The sequence below is a fragment of the Pimephales promelas genome, chromosome 2 (assembly GCF_988280905.1).
Source record: "Pimephales promelas chromosome 2, fPimPro1.hap1.1, whole genome shotgun sequence".
Taxonomy (NCBI): domain Eukaryota; kingdom Metazoa; phylum Chordata; class Actinopteri; order Cypriniformes; family Leuciscidae; genus Pimephales; species Pimephales promelas.
The window spans coordinates 41,275,709-41,284,686 of NC_142770.1; the positions used below are offsets into that span (position 1 = coordinate 41,275,709).

The 8,978-nt window shown below is 42.2% G+C and overlaps 1 pseudogene; it reads right to left on the bottom strand.

Moving 5' to 3' along the window:
- Window positions 1-452: 452 nt before the first annotated feature.
- Window positions 453-8,431, bottom strand: LOC120479217 (uncharacterized; annotated as a pseudogene).
- Between the last annotated feature and the right edge of the window lie 547 nt (window positions 8,432-8,978).

Below are 8,978 nucleotides of genomic sequence, written 5' to 3' on the forward strand. Positions count from 1 at the left end.
TAGATAGATCGATAAATAGGTGTATTATTTGTCCACTGGGGAAAGTTGTTTTCATCGTAAAAATATCTTCATCAGCTCCGGAATCATGGTATTCATGCATATGCCTTTAGTTTGTTTTATTTTTGATTAAATAACGTATGACGTGTCTCAACCATTCAGAAAGCTGCAAGAAATTACATTTGCGCTGAACTATTTCCCATTTAGATTATAACCGACATCCGTAGCTTGTCAGATGCAGAATTAAATGGTTGTAAATAAAATGCCCCATCACAATGCGTATACTGACGCACAATGGCTGATCTTGCGCTCTTAGAAGATGTGGCGATTAAATGGAAGGATTCGAAGCATCATCTTCACAACAAAAGCTGTGGAAAAATATATTATTTATTGAAGAATTCCCTCATTGTGCAGTTTATTTCAGTTTGGACAGTCTTGATTTCGCCCAACTCCTCGGCCCTCTCTAATTGAATTAATGACTAGACGCTTTTTTGCCTCGACTTTGAAGTCCGACCATTTCTTTTTTATTTCGGCTACAGTCCGAGGTTGTGAGGACACAGCATTTACGCCGTCTGCAACCTTTTGCCACTCAAGTGCCTTTTTGGCATTAGTAATGGCGAGAATATCAGTTTTGTACATTATTTCGTTACCATCTTATTTATGAGAATGAATTGTATAAGCCAATATTATTGAAGAACATATTTCTTTCTTTTTTGGAAATATGTGTTAATTTTCATTTCTGTTGCAGATCGATCAAACGGGTGTTCGTGTAGGCTGTTAATTGTAAGACTTGCTTTGTGAAGTCTTCGTGTTATTTATGCAATTTATTTTACACAACCGTCTACAGTTTCACACACTTTCACGTGTTTTTTCCATCTGCCGACGGTGTCGCCATTTCTCATTTCACCCGTTTTTGTGCGTACGCCTGGGTCAGAGCTGGCGTGAAGGACCGCACATTTTACCGTCAAGTTTGCTTTTTATAAACACCAACTATTGCGTAGAGAGCGGCGTACACCTTCTTTTGTGTGTACGCAACGTTTATAAACGAGGCCCCTGGAGCTTATCTCCTGACTTGTGTATAGGCTTTACTATGGCTGTTTTCAAAGCTGTAGGGAAAGTACTTTCATTTATAGACTGATTTATAACTTTAGTGAGCATAAATTAATGTACAATACAAAGTATTTACAACACACTTACAATAAGTACTTTACTCTACTTACAATACAGTCTGTCTGGGTTGTCAGTTCACAACGAGGCTCCATTTAAATTTGTCACACATGGTCTGTGAGAGGCAAGCAGACGTCCGGCAAAATCACAGTCTGAAAAAATAGAGTCTGTCCGGGTTGTCAGAGATCCAACCACTCCAGCTCCAGGACGTAGATCAAGGTCAATTATTTCATTGGTCACACTGAGGCTCCATTTACATGAAACTACAATGTTTAGACACTATTGAGGCTCCTTTTACATGAACATCAAGTCCATACGCAAGCTCCCAATTTTGTCCAAACATCTATAGTTTATTCGCAAGCTCACAGTTGACAAACAAATCATTGATAGTTCATAGTCTTGTGTCATAAAATGTGACACAAATTGTAAAGAATCAAATGTTCAGCCACTCCAGCTCCTCTATCTCCCCACGAAAAGTCCTCTTCTTGATGCCGTGGTCGAAGCAGATCTTATCATCTTTCTTAATGTCCGTGGTGGCCTGAAAGAGCAGGACGTGCCTGTCTCCCCCCTGAAGCTTCACTATGCAGTGGCATGGCTGCACGTTGTGCTTCTTCTTTGAATGTGTAATCCATCTCCCGATGGTTTCCAGAGACGGGTGGCACTCACAGGGGAAAGTCTCCGCATCGATGCAGATTTCGTCAGGGCCATGTTTGAAGAAAAACAGGTTTCCCAGCTGGTCCTGCGTCTCTGCCATCTCCCTGCCCTCAGCACCTGTGATCACCTTTCCGTGGAAATCACACAGGATCTGGAGCCCTTCCCGAAGGCCTTGGTTGCAACAACGCCTGTGGTCAAAAAGAGGGAGTCATTAATGTGCTGTTCATGATGTTATTATATTCATTTTATTTATGGATTTTACTGTGCTCATAAGATAGTTGTACATACCTTTCTGCTCCCCAAAGGCCTTTACAGCCAGACCCGACCATTTCTGCCTGGTCACCCCCTTGATGATGCCCGGGTCACTCTCCGCCTGTGCTCTGCTGAGCGGCCTCCACTTCGCCATGATGTCCTCTGGACGAGGATGATTGGCCGTCCAGCCCTCTGCATCTATGACTTTGGCCACCATCGCTGCAGTTGGGGTACGTCTTGAGAATTTTGCTGTCAAAGAGAGCACATTTTAATTAAAATTCAGGTTCACACACTAGTTCAAAATGTTTCTGTTGGAGCAAATCTAATCATTGGATCATAAGGAAGTATATACACGTACCCAAAAGATGTTGCTCCCGAAGGCTGTACTGCAGAGCCCTCCACTTATCATAAAAGACTCTGTCGCCGGGGAACCCAGCTTTTTCTCTCTGGGTCTTGTTGGGTGGTTGGCCAGTGATTCCCACAGGGAAGGCCTGCAGGAAAGCATTAAAGTCCGGGGCTGGGACCTCTTCTTCCACCCGCCTTCTCTTCACTGCCTGGGTGCCCTCGTCGCCAGAGTCGTCAGAAGAGGAGCTGCAATATTGAAAAGGTCTGGAGGTTACACACTAACGAACTGATGGATGAGCGTTGAGAGACATTATAATTATAACAGATTTATAACATAATTATAGTACAGATAATTACATACCGTGTCAGGGAGCTGAGCAGGTTTGAAGTGGCCACAATAGCATCTAGGGTCTTCATCCTATAGTGCTGGTTTGCCACTGCATTGGAATTGGCCATGTAGTGGGCCACAGACGCCTTCTGCTGCTCTGTAAAGTTGGCAGCCACATCTGTCTCCACGGTCCGACGTATCTGCTGGCTCGTGATGTTGGGGTCTTAACACTTACTGTTCCTCCCTCCACCGCTCCTGGTCTCTGGAAGTGACCGAGGATCAGGATTGCTTCGCAATAGTAGCGGAACATGGTCTTTTCCTCTGACGGCTGGACCATCAAACCCTCTGTGTGCAAAAGAGAGAGAAACTCAGACAAATTCACACCAGAGTTCATTCTCTCGAGGTAGCACAAATTAAACCTTTTTCTGAGTTGATCTTGATCTGGTCAGACAGTTCTTTCTCCAGCTTTTCCTTTACATCCGTCCAATGTGCAAATTCTTTCCGGAATCTCTTAAAGAATTGTGGCGTTTTCCCTTTATCTAGTACCAGAGACCTGGAGATCAAGAATGCCAGTTAAGTCCCTTTGAGAAGGAGCATGACGTGATATAAACCTAAACAAATCGCCAAACATGATGCAATGAAGCAGGAAGGACACCTCCTGTACCTGTACGAGCCGCCGGACTCACTGTCCAGCTCTAAAAACTGAACTCTGGGTTTGCGGAAGTGGCTGGTGAACGGAGGCTTGTCATTGGTGTACGTCATTGGTGTACCGCAGCTGCTCTCACTGCTGGAGGTGGAGAAGTTCATTGCCGCTACAGAGACAGAGAGAAGGTTAACACTCCTGTAAGGATACCACAATCATTAACGCATGCCTCACTCAACTGTAGGGTTGGGAATCGAAAATCTTGAGGTCAGGAATCAGATAGTCGTTATAAAACGAATTGATTCCTTTGTGAGCATTTCAATGACTTTAAAGAGCCCCTATCATGGATTTTTGAAAATGACTGTTCATATGGTGTGGAATATAGCTCTAAGGGAATGAAAATCTGAAAGTGCACCGTATATAAAGTTATGGTCTTTTAAAAGTGAGTCTATTAAATGAATTGTTTTTGAAACGAGTCATTAGCTGTTACATCGTGACGTAGATACATACTGGCCACGCCCAGTTACTGCGCGCGCAGACGGAAGTGTAAACTCGAAGTCTACACACTCAAACACTTCATCATAGCATCATGTCGAGAATACGCTGTGTTCTACTATGCAGAGATAGTTCAGCCACTTTGTTTTCATTTACCAGGGACGAGCATGTGAAGAATCGGTGGTTAGAGTTCATATCAACACTATAGCCCGATTGTGTTCTCATCATTTTATTGACAAATAATGTTAGTTCAAAAACATAAATGAATTCAAATGTGCATTCACAAGCGGTTGTTCCAGAAGGAGGGCTCAGTAACTTACTTACCCAGTGTATATGGATCAGCTTCCTCCTCCGAATCACAACCTGTAAGTATTATTAATAATTTTTGCTTTTATGGGTTTTGAACGGTTTTGTTGCGTTAGAGCGCGAGGCAGTATGTGTGTGTGTGTGTGTGTGTGTAAGTTACGCTCAGCGCAGCTTCTAGGTCTCCAATGTCAATTTTTTTTAAATATGTGAAATGTTTGTCGCTGTTATTGGAGTTGTCAAAGAATAGAGCGTCTTGTAGTACTGTAGTGCTTTATCAATATGTTTATGGGTCTGTCATCTGACCAATCACCGCCGATTAGAGTCACGCTAGAGTGGTTTGGAAAAATGAGTCGTTGTACGAATCATTTGGGAGTCTGTGAGCAAATCAGTTAAAAATAAATGCATATTATACGACAAATAAAGTGTTTATCCTTGCATGCATGTTAAACTGTTTTTGGGAATTCCTAAAACAAAAATAGGAACATTTCAAATGCTATGATAGGGGCTCTTTAAACCCTTCAAGCACGAGATGACTTGCACACTGTTTTGTGTGCTGCACACATGTGTAACAGTATATAGCTTGTTTTCACGTGACGTCACGCCACTGTGTTGCCATGGCGCGAAACGCAGATGGAGGGCAGGAAGTGATTTTCTATATTTAGGAAGCACTATAACACACTCAAAATGCCTATGTTTGGCGTCGTTTACGGTTGCTCAGATCGATCAAACCACAAGGAGTTTTTATCGTGTGGCCAAAGTTGTTGTTCATAAGGGGGGAAAATACAAGAAATTGACAGAAAAACACCGGGAAAAATGCTTTGCAAACCCTCGTCTGCGGTCGGGAAAAGCCAAATGGGAAAATGCCAGTGAGTGTGTGTGTGTGTGTGTGTGTGCGCAGTGATCACTTCATCAAATGTGAGATAATACATTATTTATGTGGCTTATAATTACATTATTCAGGTATTTAAATACACTTAAGTGGCTGTTTGTGAAACGTACCAGACTAGTTTCCGAACTTCGTAAAGTCAAAGTATGTCTGTAAGACGAGTTATGGCGCTTTTCCACTGCATAGTACGGTACGGTTCGGCTCAGTACGCTTCGACTCAGCGCGGAACAGTTCGGATCGCTTTGCGTTTCCACTGCAGTAGTACCTCTTCAAAGTGTGTGGGACTGATCGCTATTTGCGCGCGCCTCTACTGCCATGACATCATCTTAAAAGCGCCACATTTTCAAACCCACAACACAGGAACAATGGAGACTATCGAGGGGATGGTGTTCCTGATTCTCGGTATGTGGTTGTTTTTAACTGCTAGACGGAAAAATGTGTTTAAAATGAGGCTGATGGCAGCAAAACAAAAATACTGCTAAAAAAGTGTCTCGTGTCGCAAATCCAATGACGCTAGTAGTGACGCTGGTAGTGACGATTCTGTCTGACCAATCAGTGATCTGCAGTGTTTCACGTCACATTTTAGTACCGGTACGGTACACTTGGAACCTCAACAGACCAGGTACCATTTAAAGCGACCTGAAGCGAACCGTACTGTACCGTACCATGCAGTGGAAAAGCACCACAAGTGAGCCGTACCGAACCGTACTATGCAGTGGAAAAGCGCCATTAGTTGCCGATATCTACAGCCTCGATGGCAGGCAAATCTCTCAATTCAGTTGAAAATCGGTCCTCTTCATAACGTAAGGATCACGTCCAACATATGTCTCAATTTTCTGTTGATATATTTCTCTTGTAATAGCGTCCATTGCGCTCTTCACTCCTTGCCCTCCATCTGCATTCCGCGCGTCAACACAATCACGTGACTGCAAACCACCTATTGGATCCATGCAGCTCTTAAAGTGACAGTACACACACATACACACACACACACACACGACATGTGCCGGTATTCGGTAATGCGATAAATCGCGGTAATGAATATGCACGATATTGTTATCACGGGCTCTTCAAAATACCGTGAAAAATAATAAATTCAAATTTAGACTTTTAGAGCGCGCATTAGCTGCTTATTTTCCTTCAAACCCTCAAACACTGCGTGTTGCGCAAAACACGCGCGCACTCTGATGTAAACAATCCCCACATGTATAAGCACTGTGTGCATGCGGCAGAACGCTCCCGACGATGCATCCCCGCAGGGCTGCCAACTCACACATTCAGCTTGAGACTTTCAGACAGGACGCGGAATACGCGCAGGGTTTTGTTGCTGCGCCGACCTGCATCGACCACGCCGGGGTTAAAGTTCAAAAACTGGAAAACTGCTCTTTTTTTAAGGTTTTTGTTTTTGGTTTGAAACGACAAACGAAAAAAGGGTGGTGCAGATTTGTTGCTGTTAGCGCTACTACATATAATTAAATTTATATTTAATGTGGTTTCCACATTAAATGGACAGCGTCGCTCGCGCTATACAGTGTCAATAGAAATGTATTGAACAGCCTAGGTAATAGACTAATAGTGATAGTAGTTTGTTAATAATACAATCAAAAACGACATATGTGAAGGTTCTCAGTCCACTCCAACGAAGTTTAAAACCTAGGGCAGTTCAAAACGGTTACAAAAACATACCAGTAGGTGTCGCACTGTGTTTGCTGCTGTGTGCAAGCTACTGTCATAGAGATTAACTTATGTTCTGTAATAAAAACTTTCCATTATAACTGTGCTTTCACAAATTAGCCTACTCACCAAAATGAGCTCTTTCTCCTCATTAGGCATATTTGATCATGTAGTCTATACAGTATGGTCATGATTTGGCTATTATTAAATAATATAAAACAGTAGATCAACATGAAAATCACCGCAGTCTGTGATATTTAGAACAAGAATCTGCTGGATTTTTCTAAAAAAAAAAAAAAAAAAAAAAAAAAAGATTTTAGTCTGCCGACACCAAGCGCATAGCTACACCTTGAGCCTACGCAACTTTGTGTCCCAGCTAGCATGAACAATCAGCCCGAGCTCGGCTGCCCCGTGGCGTCTGCGGCTACGTGTTAACCGGGCCGATTGTGCCCCGCAGCTCGCTCTGGAACATGCATTTTTGTTACGGCTGTAAAACACTGGGCCGATTCATGTTCACCATAAAAACCGGCTCCGGCTGTATGATCTAGACCACTTCTGGAAATGACTCGGCTTAGGTTAAATCAAGGATGGTTTAAGCAATAATAACATAAAAAAAAATATTTTAAAATTGACGTAAATTCCTGACCGTATCAGATAATGTTAGATGCGGTAGCTGTGCAGTAAATAATAATTAAATAGTGTTGTTAATTTGCACAGAGGATTCTTTAATATACCAAAGCTTTACATTTATGTATTTTAAACATGCATTCGCGTTTAAGCTGACATAGACGCACAATATGTTTAAGCGTAAATGGTGTGACCATGGGCGCGAATGCGCTTCTCCGAAGAACAGATTGCGTGACAGCGGTAAGGCAGCTTTGAAAAGCTGTCTATGGAAAAATCTACAGAAAAGTTTGGGCCCATGGAGGGACTATCATTGGATACCACCTGATGAATTTTGTTTTTCTAGCACCTCATATTCATTGTATAATAGTCTTCTTTGAAATGTGTAGGACTACCTTGAAATGTTTTGTTTACATTCCAGATTGATTATAAAGGCCAGATGTTGTCAGCAATTACTAGGCTGGTTGGTAATGAGCAGAATAACCTATACGTTTAACAACTGCCATCATTATTTGATTCAAGACCACTTGAGAACACCTAAAGTTTTATATTTATTGAATATAATTTATGGAATTCTACTTTAAAATAGCCTAGTTTTTTCAGATAAAGTTCAGCGTAGTGATGCATCTTGCACAATTAACTTCTCCATCATCTATTGTGATATCTGTCATTGTTTCTACAGTGCGTCACCTCTCGTCACTACCGGATAAATTAAAATGGGCAAAGAGGCGGGATGCGGGTGGAGCTGAGGTGCTAATGCTATGCTACTGCCGCTGAATTGACAGCTGATTGAAAAAGTAAAGCCAATGGTTAAAGTTCATGTTTTGCCCTTCGAAATATTATAATAGTTAAGACGTAACTAAAAGTGACTATTTACTTTACTTTTTATCAACTTTATTAATCTCACACAAGGGGCAATTAGTTGAGAGCATGTATACAAATACATTAACACAGATCACACACATTTCTCACAACATAGCTCCTCCATCGTAACACCGGGATCAGTAACAAACCGAACCCCGTGTCCAATGGACAGCGGCGGCGTCACGGCGGACGCCATACCCGCGAAAGTTTAAACAATTATTATTCCGTCTATTTTCCGCCCGATGCAAAAAAATAAACGATGTCTTACCTTAACCATGCACGTGAGGAAATATGAAGAAAAATCACCACAGCAGCATGCCAAAAAAAACATCAAAAAGCTAGCTCCCCATGCACAACCACTCACTCAATCACTCAATCATTCACTCACTCACTCACTCACACCAACGGAAACCGAAAACCAGCCCGAGAGAGAGAGAGAGAGAGAGAGAGAGAGAGAGAGAGAGAGAGAGAGAGAGAGAGAGAGAGAGAAGCCAGAAAAATCTGCAAGCACAGATTAACATGTCACCACAACACAGTTTATGAATGAGAACCAAACCACATTTCCTTTGAATCTTCTGTTAAAATGTACTTTCATTCATTAACCTTTAATGCAACAGCTTACATGTAAAGCACTTTTCATTACTGTTGTATATGAGATGCGCTATAAATACACTGAATGTGCTATAAATAAACTTACCTTGCATTTCCATCGTGAGGTCACGGCGCGCCGACTGATCTCGACT